At 56.4% G+C, this 12,085-nt stretch overlaps 1 protein-coding gene across 3 annotated transcripts in view; it reads left to right on the top strand.

Moving 5' to 3' along the window:
• AGRN (agrin) overlaps positions 1-12,085 on the top strand; it is a 132,639-nt gene that overhangs the window by 65,923 nt on the left and 54,631 nt on the right. The gene's annotated exons all lie outside the window — the stretch shown is intronic.

Below are 12,085 nucleotides of genomic sequence, written 5' to 3' on the forward strand. Positions count from 1 at the left end.
TGCTGAGGCTGTGGAAGGGAGAGGACTGGAGAAAACGGCCTTATACTTAAAAGCAGCAGTGTTGAATCCAGTGGCTATTCTGTGTTTGTCCCCTAAGGGTCTTCCTGGATGTTGGCAAAAGGAGGGGGGAAGCAGAAGGAGGTGAAGAAAGGCTTGCTGCTCTGCAAGCACAGAGAAAGGATTTAAAAAGAAAAAAAGCAAATGGCATGTATGCTCATGGTATGTGGCAGAGTTGCAGGTGAGGGCAAGACCATGAGAAGGTGATGGGTTTGTTAGCATGAGAAAATAGCCAGAAACAGTGTTCTGCCTCCCTTGGTCCCTCTGGTTTTTCGGTGTAGCATCAGAGCAACCCAGGGGAGGACAGTGAGGGAGGTGACTAGTTTCAGCTTGTGGGGCCTGGAGCTCGAGGCTGCATCCCGCCACGGCCTCGGTAGCTGATGTCCTCCCTGCTGCTCCCGACCCTGCCCTGGGAGCAGGCATAGGCTAAGCAGGGAGGGATGCTTGTTCAGGGGAGTGATGTGGACATGGTGTCTCCCTGGGACTCTCCACTGCCTTAGCAGGTCTTGGTCTTGCTGGGAAAGGACTGGAGTGGCTTGTGCTGGCTCATGGCAGCAGGAGGTTAAATGGGCACAAAGCAGGTAGGAGTCTCTGCAGTGCAAGCACGTGGGATGTGGGCTGAGCAGCCTGGGGAGAGGTGATTTTTGAGGCTAGCAGAGGTTATTGAGGTGCTCTTTGCTGTTCATTAAATTATTGCTTCTGCTGCGAAGCCAAAATTGAATCATCCCAGCCCATCCAGTCTTGGATCAGTCTGCTACTAACTCTGTATAAATGGTACCTGAAAATCTGTTGGGCTTGTGCTCCAGCTGGCAAAAGGTTTCAGCTTTTTCAGCATCAAGAGCAAAATAGAAGCTGGTGTTCAGCTGGACAGCAAGTATCTCCACTGTCCTGGCCAGAAAGGGTGTGGGCATGTAAATTCTGGGGGACTGTAATGCATCCCTCCTTCCTCTCCCATCCTTGCTTGGGTCCCACAGGTTTCTGCTTCTGGGCTTCCCACCTCCCCAGTTCCCTCCCCACCTCCAAATTTTCACCTTGCCAGTCATGAGGCAGGATGGTGCTTTCCTTGTCATCTTCTAGAGGTACTGGTGGTCCTTCCCTGGCAGAGCAGCTGGGACAGCACCAGGGTTTTCTACAGACCTGCATTTTCCCTGGGCCTGTGGCACTCACCTATGGATTCCCTGGTGTCTGGTGAGCAGTGTGCTCCCCAGCACCTCACACCTTTTCTTTGGGCTTACTAAGGCCTTCTTGTTTCACAGACCTGTAGGAACTTTGGTTTTTGAGGCCTTGCTGTTATCAGTCAATGGCTTTGAAAGCTGTTGGATGCAGGCAGGCAAGCACATGCTCAGATAATGTCATCATGGGAGCTTTGTTTTCTCTGAAAATCAGGCTTAAAATGCCCTTGTTTCTGCTGGCAGGCTGTTCAGTCACCTTCCCCAGCCTCCCTAGTTTCACGTGCACAGATAAGAACCCAGCAGAAAACAGCAGCCAATTAATAACACGTTTGTTTCTTTCTTTCCTTCTCTGATGGGGGTGGGGAAGGAGGCGGGGGAGAAACGGATGCTACATAAAATATGATTAATCTATAATTGGACCAAAGAAGACATCTAAAGCAAAAATAAAAATGAACGTAGGTGTAACTCCTAGCTTAGGGCTCCAAAATATTAGCAGCCCAGCCCATCCAGATGACATACTCCAAAAGATCCCTGGTCCCCACAGGAGATGGAAAACTACCACCCTTGGTGGGCTGCCAAATGAGACACCCCCTTTTGTGAGTCTAATACACTGCAAAAGCCTCGCGTTGTCATTGGGAAGTGTTTCTGGGCAGAGGGGAGCACGGTGCATGGGGAAGAGGTTCCCTCTGGGGTGAAGGAGCTGGTCCCTGCTGTTCCTGCTGTGCCAGAGGCAGTGTTCATCACCTGGACCGGCTTGGAGATGTGGCTCTGGTCCTGTGTAGAGTCTGCTGACTTAGCCGGGGCTATGCTTGTAACTGCTGGGATTTGGCTGAGGTCTGCTGGGTGAGGGCCGTGGCTCTCCTGTCCTAGGCTTGCTCTCAGGGTGGCTTTGGGTGGGACAAGGTGTTGTGCTAGTGAGAGCCGTGCCCAGCTGTCCGACTGACAGGGCTGTTTGGGGGCGGCTGGCTGCGGAGCCGTCGAACCCGTCTCACCTTCCCCTAACAAGCCACATCCGAGAGGGGCGGGCAGCGGAGGGTCTCTGCCTCGCTGCACCGTGTTCCTGTCCCCAGGCGGTACCTGGTGGCATGACAAAGGCAGCAGGTGAGGATTTGGTGGGTCTCGGCAGGCACTGTGCACTCTGGGGCTGGGACCGTCCCCACACGGGAGTGTGACAGTGCCAGTGGTGAGCACAGCAGGTCCCCTTGATTGCTGCTTCTCCAGCCGGGCTCCTTCAGATTGTCACCTCTTTATCTTCTGGGCCAGATCCTCATCTTCTGCAAGTGTGCACAGCTCTGTGGTGAGCAGTGGGTTGCCACCAGCTGGCAGCCTGCACCATGAGCCAACAGGCAGAACGCACCGGTACCAGCTGAGGATCTGCAACTTGATATTTTTACCTGGAAATCCTGCTACTGGAAGGTTTGCTGGGGTCCTTTCCCCTTGCAAGCAGCGGTGCAAAGCTAGACAGAAATCATCTGCCCTGGCAATGTCATATCTCAGTTTTCATCTGAAGGAAGTGCCTTCCCACACCTCGGGCATCTTTCTGCAAAGACCCTGCCCTGCATACAGAAAAGGTCCTGCAGCCACAACCCCCTCCCCTGGTGCTCCAGCGATGCTGGAGGCGAAAGACTTTTCCAGCAAGCAGGGAGGTGTCTCTAATTAGCACTCATGTGCTGTTTATCTCTTCCATTTCCTCCAATACCAATCTCTACCCTAGAAAACTCTTCAGCCACACATTGATTTATAGAGTGGCCTCTGCTTCATTTTGAAACAAGGCCATTAATGCTGTTAACTCACCTCTTTCTCTCAAATCTCCCGTGCCGCTGGCATTTCCACAGCTGGGCAGGGGATTGTTAAGCTCTATAAGGTCTTGAGCCTGGCTTTCTTAAATGCAGTCCTCTATGAAGGCTGTTGCCTTTTCCCCAGCTGAGGGACTGGCCTGTGGCATCCAAGCTGGGTAACTCCTTTCTTGTCAGCGGTAGACAGGAGCTGGGGAGTGTCTCTGCGGGGAGCTGGAGAGGGGGTGGATGTTGGCTCAGCTGCGACCCCCCAGGGTAGGGGTGCTCTGGAGGGGGATCGGCAGGTGTGGTACAGGGGGCAAGCAGGGTGGGCTGTGCCTTCTTGCATTCCCTGAGGTGGAATAAATGGTGGGGGAGGATTTGGATGGTATCTCCTCCCCTCTCCTTGTTCTTGCAGCATCTGTGATGAGAGGTTTGATTTCTGTTTGTTTGCAGCATCCCTTGGTGGAGTTGCGTGCGGGAGGCTTTTGTTGTTTGCTCTGTGGAGGGCAGGGAGAACAATAAGCCCTCTCAGAGCCATGAAGCCAGGCTGGCGAGAGCTGGGCTGGCTGCCCCAGTGGATCAATAGGATGAGGCACTGGGTTTTTGGGGTCAGCTGCCTGTCACCCCTTTCTTCTTGCCACCCTTCTCCCCTGGGTGCTCTGCAGGAGTGCAGAAAGCCCTCTTGGCTGGGGTACTTGTTAGCGAGGTCTGCGTGGAGCACAATGGCGTAGCCAACAGCTCCGGAGCCGAGAGCAGCAAGTGGGACACAAAGCTGTCCTGCTCACGTGGGAAGCAGGGGAGGAGAGCAGGGCTCTGCCTTGCTGGTGGCAGTTTTAGCTCTGACCGTGCCTGCACACACGCGCCACTCCTGTTCCTGGTGTGGGCAAGCCTCCTCCCTCTTCCCTGGTGCAAGCTGAGGTGAGGGGCTGAGAGCGGAGCAATGCGGGGTAAGCGCAGCTGGGGCTTCCCTGGCAGAGTCCGGGCAGCAACCTCCATCCGTGCGGCTCTCCTAGTCCTGCTGGGAGAAAGAAGCCCTCTTGATGCAGTGCAGGCTTGAGCAGCCTGTTTAGCCCCTTTTGCTATCACCAGCTCTTTGGTCTGGCAGATTTGGGTTTCTTGCTGGCCCCCTGGATCAAGTGCAGGGGTGCATCCTATTCTAAGAGCTGCATCTTGCTTCAGCCTGTTTCAAGGAAGCATCCTTCATGGATGGGGAGTCACGATAGCTCGCCAGGATGGGGGGAGCCAGCACTTTTGTTGGCATCCGTGCACCTTTGTAGATGTGTTAATGGCATCAAGCAGCTGTGGGTCCTGTCTCTGCTGGGTTTGGAAACATCTGAGAAGGCTGAGAGGGCTGGGCACCCATTTCCTTCTGGCGAGCATGGATAGAGTGATGCTGGCCGAACCCGTCGCACCAGGCTGAGGGAGCAGCGCTAAATGCTTATTTATGGATGCATAAAAGCAGCAGTGATGCATGAGATGAGGACATCTGAGAAATTAAATATTGGAAAAATGCTTTATTGTGCCTGGCAGCCCCATAAATACAGGGTTTGCAGAACTGGTCCAGGCATGGGGTTAGGCAGAGAAAATGCTGGTGCAGGTGGCTTTTCAAGTCTGCTTAGTGGATTAATCCTACAGTGTTCTCGGTCCTGGGCATTGTCTTTCACCTGGCTGCTGGATGCCCTCTCTTCAGCATCCTGTTATGGCTTTGCCTCATCAAGCCCAGCTCCCTTTCCCCTCCAGTGGGGCTCCCTCTCCAGATAGCATCCCCTCTGCCATGAAGAGAGACTGGTCGCAAGGACTGGTTCCCCACGTCCCTGCTGGTGGCTGTCGCTGCCTTCACGGGGTGCAAACGGTGCCGCGTGTCATGGAGCATTTGATCTGTCCAGGGGGGTGTTAGGAAATACTCCCCACCTGTAGATCATGAGTTTGGGCAGACTGAGATTTACCTTGGCTGTGCTGAGGCAGCAAGAGAGCCTGGAGGGTGGGTGTGCCTTGCCGCCTGCAAATGGGACCATTCTGCTAGGGACAGCCAGGTGGTGCGGGGAGGTGGTGTTTCACAACCTCTCTGCTCTCTTCCAGCCCTGTGTCTGTGTGTGTTGGCAGCTGAGGAGGGGGTGCCTGGGTGTGATGAGGCAGTGTGCGGGGAGAGGCTTTACCGGGCTGCGCAGGGCTGTGGTGCTCTTCGGCACAGAGCACTGGCTGTGCTTGAGCAGCAGCCGCGTATCCGAGGTCCTGGTCTTGCTCCTCCTGTTTGATACTTCTTCAGGAAAAGATGCTCCTTCCTTTTAGTTCATCTATTTTAATTGACATACCATAATTCTAAGGAACAGCTTCCTCTGACCAATAACCTATTGGCACAGGTGTAGTGAGGGGGAAACCACAGAATCCCAGAGTGGTGGGGGCTGGAAGGGCCCTCTGGAGCTCACCCCGTCCCACCCCCTGCTGGAGCAGGCACCCCAGAGCAGGGGCACAGGGCCGCGTCCAGGCGGGGTGTGAATGTCTCCAGGGAGGGGACCCCACAGCCTCTCTGGGCAGCCTGTGCCCCTGCTCTGGCACCCGCACAGGGAAGGGTTTTTTTTTCTCATGTTTAAGTGGAAATTCCTGTGTTCCAACTTGTGCCCGTTGACCCTTGGCCTCTCTTTGGGCACCACTGAAGAGCCCGGCCCCATCCTCTTGACACCCACCCTTCAGATATTTATAAGCATTGATGAGATCCCCCTTCAGCCTTCTCTTCTCCAGGCTGAACAAGCCCAGGTCTCTCAGCCTTTCCTCATAAGAGAGACGCTCCAGTCCCCTGAGCATCTTGGCAGCTCTGCGCTGGACTCCCTCCAGTAGCTCCCTGTCCTTCTTAAACTGGGGAGCCCAGAACTGGCCGCAGCCCCCCAGATGTGGCCTCACTGGGGCAGAGCAGAGGGGGAGGAGAACCTCCCTCGCCCTGCTGGCCTCACTCCTTTTCATGCCCTCCAGGACACCGCTGGCCCCCTTGGCCCCAAGGGCCCGGTGCTGGCTCAGGGTCACCTCGCTGCCCCCCAGCACCCCCAGGGCCTCTCAGCAGAGCCGCTCTCCAGCAGGTCCCCCCCAGCCTGTGCTGGTGTGGGGGGCTGTTCCTCCCCAGGGGCAGGGCCTGGCACTTGGTCGTGTTGGATTCCATGAGGTTCCCCTGGGCCCAGCTCTCCAGCCTGGCCAGGTCTCGCTGGATGCCAGCACAGCTTCTGGTGCATCAGCCGCTCCTCCTGGTTTGCTGAAATAATTGCCTTGGGCTCAGAAGTCATGCGAGGTGCTTCCCTCCCCCTGCCTGCTCAGCCTAGTTACGTGTGCTGCCCACAGCCTGCCTGCGGCCCTGGAGATAAACCTTGCAGTGTGCTGGCGGGGAGAAGGCTGGGGCTGGCCCACGCCCTGGGAGATGCGTGTGCTGTCCGTACCCTCCTCCTGCGGCCAAATACACACTGAGCCCTTCCTTCTCCAGTCCCTGTCGGAGAGCGTACTGGGAGGCAGCCTTGGGCTTTTAGTTTCTCAAAGGAACCTGGCGGCCCTCAGGGCAGTTCTGCGCCTGCTCAGGGTGACAGGCTGCCCTGGGAAGAGAGCCATGAAAATATAACTTAAAATAAAACACAGAGTCTTCAATTTTGTTCCCTTTGTGCGTGGCAGTACTAGAACACCCTGCTGGCTTTGGCTGCTAATCCCAGCTTATTTCTCTTTTGATACAAGCCAATATAGGACTTGGATGCTGCAAAATGAATTCGTAGCACAGGCTTTGTGGCAGGGCTGATATCAGTTAGTAGAATGGGAAGGTGTTGCAGACCTGTCTTTGTCTGCCCACGGATGCGTTTTTGCAGCCCCTGGTCTTTCCTGCCCACCCCACACTCTTCCCTTTTGCACCCGTGCTTTTTCCAGCCCTCTCCCACACGTGTGGTTTGAAATGTTGGGAGTTGACTTGCACGAGTGGGGAAAGCGATCTGCTCCAGCAGTAATCCATCTCACTCCGGCCTTGGGCTGTGGTGTCCACCTGTGTCGCCTCCCCACCTAGCAAATGCTGAAGGACACGGGGGGCTGATGTTAAGCCGTGCTGGCGCTCCCACAGCGGCTGCTGGGCTGCCGTGGCCTCTCCTCTCTGTGGCGAGAAGTGGAACAGGCGTGTGTGGGGAAGGGGTGCTCCGTGGAGGCGCGGGTGTCTGGGGGACGGGCTGCCCCACGGCCGCTCACTGGAGATGCTCTCCTGCTTGGTTGTGCTGTCGGTGTTCCCATCGCAAGCCCCGTTATGCTGAGGATCGACTCCTTTGCTGAGGCCACGTGCGGAGAAGCATGGTGGGGAGCAGGGAGAGGTTTGCACTCCCCGCCCCAACGCCTCGCACCCCACCGCAGGGCACTGGGGCAGCCCGTCCCCGAGGCAGACGGGCAGAGCCCACCCGGCCGCTGGCTCCAGCAGGGTAAGCGGTGGCGGTGTTTCTGCACCTCCAGCTGCGTCAGTCGGTGGGCGGCTGGGCTGAGGCTGCCGTTGCTGAGCGAGGAGGGACTGGGAGCATCGGAGCGTGGCGGGAAGTCTTGTCACACATCACGGAACAGAAAAAAAAAATCATCACTTTCTCTGTGCAAGGTGAAATTTTTGTATCAGGCTTCTCGGCACCTGCTCCCTTTTAATTACACAGCGCGTACTCCTTATCCCAGACTTCATTGCAGCGCAGGCTGAAACGCTGACCTGCTGCGCTGCCCATGCGGTGCTTGCACCCTCTGCCTCCTCAGTCATGGGGGTGACCCGGGGTGCTCTTCTGTTTGCCCCAGAACCCCGGGCAATTCATGTCTCCAGGATGAAGCTGGCCGTCCCCTGGCTGGCCCAGGGAGTCCTGCACTGAAGTCACTGTGGTTAGGTCTTTGGCTTCCCTGTTGTTTTTTCTTGCTCCTGTTGGCACCCCATGGCAGTGAGGCAACAGCTCAGGAGCCAGGACTGGGGTCTGCTTGTGGAGCTCCATCCCCACGCACTCGCCCCACGGCCCGGCCTGGCTTTCTTGCCGCAGTAGGTACGATGGCTTCCCCGCCTGGGGTCTGCATCCTGAGCACCGCAGCAAAGTGTGCTTCAGCCGAGCCAGCTCAGACTGCTTCAGGGTTGCTCTGGAGAGAGGAGAGATGCTAAACATAGCTCTTCAAAAGCTGAGTGGTAGATAAGGTAGCAGCAGTTATTAGACACCACTTTTGATCTCTTGAGAGCATTTTCTTCTTCATTTACAGTGAGTTTTGAGGTTTCTCTTGGGGATCAATTTATGCACTTTCATGTTACGTGGGTTAAGTGTTAGAGGAGGAGTAGATGAGAGAACTGCGAAGGTGTTCCTGCTTTTCCCTGTATCAGGTCCTCGCTAGGGTTGCAGATCGCCAAGCTTGCCGCCTCACTCTCCCCACATCTCTGCCTCACATCTCCCGAACCTATCCTGGTGGTGTGAGAAAGAGACAGCATTTATCTTGCTTTGTCTTTTCTTCCCCCTGGCTGTGTCACGTTGAAGTTGGTGCGTGATACCTTCCAGAGAGAGCTGGCGCACCACTACCAGTTCCCGAGTTAGCCCACTGCAAATGCTGCCTGGCGCCGGGCTGCGGCGGAGGCTTTCTTGCCAAGCGAACGTTGTTTTTGCAGGAACGCGCCCCGAGGGCACCGTGACACAAGGAGTCTCGCGGTTGTGCGGTGGGAGGCAGCGTGCAGCCCGGGGAGGCCCGGCTTAGCGCAGAGCCTGTGGCTTAGGGATGCAGTCGCGATGTTTAATACTTCATACAAAGTGCGGAGGGAGAGTAAAGGACAGCAGGAGTCGTGAAGCTGGCTGCGACCCCCAGGGTATGAGCAAGCTCTTTGCAAACAGTGGAGCTTGCAGAGCGTCCAGCAGCCTGGGAAAGGTTGGCAAAGGGTGGTGTGCTGGCTTTGCCGACCATGCAGCTGAGGCCTGGCTTTGGACCTGCTGCGGTTGGGGAGGAGCCGTCTTTCCCTCCAGGCGTCCAGAGGCTGCTGCAGCTCTCCTTCCCTTGCTGAGCTCTCTAATCTCCCTGATTTGTAAACACTCTGTTTTGCAGAGTGTGGTCTCTGCAGGCAGGTGGGAGCAGGTTAAAACAATCTAAGTATTTTTTTTCTTGTGCTTGCCTCCCTCTCTCGCGTGGGCTCTGTACAGGCTGCCGTCCCATCTGGGTCACTCTTTGTGTGCGCTGAGCTTTGGGTGTTTTGCTGCAGCGTGGCTCCTCGGGGCAGGTTCCTGCTCTTGGCTGCTTGCTCTGTGGCGAGGCTGGGGAGGTCTCTGTGTGCTGGGGTGTGCAGGCAGGGCAGCCGGAGCCTGCTGCTGAGGCTGGCTCCTTGCTCACATCGCCTTGTGGAGCGCGTTTCCAAACTGCTTCTCTCTCTGATGGAGGCTGATGAATTCTTCCAGTGATTAGGAGCCGTGACAGTCTGCTCAGAGCTGCTCTGGCAGGGGGCTCATGACAGATTAATGAGAGAGTCTTTTAAGATGATGTTTGATTTGCAAGAGTGAGTCTGATGTTTTAGACCCAAGAACACGCTGCTTTCAACTCCTCCCTGCCCTGCCCGCCCCCGGCACCGCCTTCGCCTTGCTCACTACCATCTCTGTGCCTCCAGTGCATGATTTTGCTTTGAGATCTTCCATCCGATCAACTTTTTTTTTCCTTGCTGCTCACCCGTCCTGACCCGCAATTACAGACTGTGTAATCAGCTCTCCTCCCGCTCCTCCTTTGTCTGCCTTAGCCCGTGCTGCTGGCATCGCCGGTGTCAGCCCTGCGTGGCCGCCCTTTCCCGGGATGGGCTGCAGCACTCGCTGCTCTGCTGCTGCTCGCAGGTTATGCTCTAGTCGTGGTTTTTAGAAGCGATGAGTTTTTGCAGGTAGCTGTGCTGTAAAAGGTTGTGGGTTGCGACCACCGCATTTCTGGGCCCCCCCCTTGCTGCCTCCCTGTGTGATGCAGGAGTACAGGGTGTGTTTGGGGATGCTGAACTACCACACTGTGGTCTCAGGAGGAGATACCCGGTTTCCCAGAGATCTCTGTCATGTCTAGAGCTGTGCAAGCAAGATCCTTGGAGAGCCAAGAGCGTCACAGGCACTCCCAAAGTGGATGGCGGATGCCTACTGTTCTCTCAGCTTCTTAAGGACCTTCCATCCATAGAACACATCGGCTTGAAAACTTTAAGTGGTCTTGGGATCTTGTTCTGGAGAGGTTCTTGTGGCCTTGGGGACCATGGATTGGCGGCTGCAGTGTAGCTCAGCTCCATGGCTAAACTGTGGAAATGAAGATGTGCCCAATCCTGATGAGCGAGGAGGGGCGCTGCCTTCCCCATCCCGCTGGTACCTGTAGGGCTGTACGCAGCGGTGCTGGCAGCGCTGGTAGCCGGCATTTGCCCCTCACTGCTGCTCAGTGAGGCTGACTGCAGCTTTCCAGATCCACGTCGGTGGCATTGCATGAAGTCACTGTCCCACGTTGTAGGTGAAGTGCTAATCTTCACGTGGGTGAAGATTAGCGACACGGGGGCTCGAGGACTCGGGGCTAGCATGCCCCTAATGCTGCCCTGGCTGTGTCAGGGCTAGGGGCTCTAGGCAAAAGTGCCGTGGTTAAGCAGTGTGGTGTTAACGGCACACGATCTGACGGCTCTGCGTTTCTTTCCCGGGAGAGCCCGTGCCGATCTCGGCCAGGGCGGTGCGGTGGATGACCCGGCTCTGCTGCCGGCGCCTGCGTGTGGCTCTCCCAGCCCCGCAGCGGAGGCCTTTGAGCAGGGCAGGCGGCTCCTTCTCCCTCACTGAGCAAGCCCTGGGCTGATGCAATTAATATCAATGGCAGGGAGGGTGGCCCCGGGAAGAGGAGTAAATGTGCACAGGCGAGAGTCTCGGCTGGAGCGCCAGCCTAACCGGTCTCCATGGCAACGGGCACCTCGCGCTCATGCAGAATTAATGCTGGTCTTCGCCGTCCTGACACACGCGCACGGCTCCGTCCCTGGGGTCTTGCGTTTCCCTCTGCCCTTTCGGCGCAAGGAGGCCCCAGAAGCAGCTCTGCCCCGCTCTTTCCTTGCTTCCCCTGCCTTTTGCACCGGCGGCGTCCTTACGTTTCGGATGCCAGGAGGGAAGGCTTGACTTTGGACCGTGGTGTTTATTGTTCACATGCTCTCACCCTTTGCTATTGTGCGTGCCTGCCCGTTCTCCCCCAGCCCGCTGGGCTCCAAGGGCACTGTCGAGCATTTTTCATGGCTTCTTGCCTACTCTGTGATGGTGGCTTCTCTTCTCTAACGCAGGTACTTAAGAGGGACTGCTCTGAGGCAGATTTTGGGACAGGACAAATCCCTAGTGACCTCCCCATCCCTGGGGACCAGGTGGGGAACGGTGGTAGGTGGCACACAGAGGTGCCTCTCAGCTCAGTGCCCCTCGGTGTGCATTAGGGATTGAAAAAGGTCCATTTAAGCATCACAGCTTTTCCCTTCTGCTGCCCAGCCTAGCCAGTTTAGGGCTGCTCTCCACTTTGTATTCCCCACTCCAGTATGCTTTAAATGGCTTTAGCTGGGAAGCACCCACCGCTTTCCAGAGAGGGAGAGGTTTTAATCCAACAGCATCAGATTAAAAGGCAGCCACCTTGCACACTTGGCACGGGCATCCTCATCCCTCAGTTTCAGGCTCTTCCCGTGAACAAGAATACCCAGTGCCAGCAGTTCAGCTACTAGTGGGTGCCCGGAGGTGGGTGTCTGGCGGGGAAGTGTCTCTCTCCGTCTCCTGCCTGCGGCCCTTGCTGCAGGGATTTGTGGCTGTGCCTGTCTGGAGCATGGCAGTGTGGCTCTCGTGCATTGCTAGCCTTTCCTCTTTCCTACCCCTTTCCAGTCACTGGAGATACTTTAAGCCGTGAAAGCAGGTACATCCCACCCTCGTAGCTCCCACCCGCGAGCTGTAATCAAGTTTCTGGCTGTGCTTTTCTGATTGTTTTTCTCGGCCCGTTCCGAAGACTCCCCTGGGATCTGGAGCAGGTCCATGCTAGCAAACACACGTTCTGCCTTCAGCCGGCAGGCCTGGCTGGGGAGTGGGGAGCTGCCAGGAACTGCCTGTGCGTTTTCCCGGCATCCCCCTC

Source organism: Phalacrocorax aristotelis, chromosome 19 (genome assembly GCF_949628215.1).
Source record: "Phalacrocorax aristotelis chromosome 19, bGulAri2.1, whole genome shotgun sequence".
NCBI classification, from domain to species: domain Eukaryota; kingdom Metazoa; phylum Chordata; class Aves; order Suliformes; family Phalacrocoracidae; genus Phalacrocorax; species Phalacrocorax aristotelis.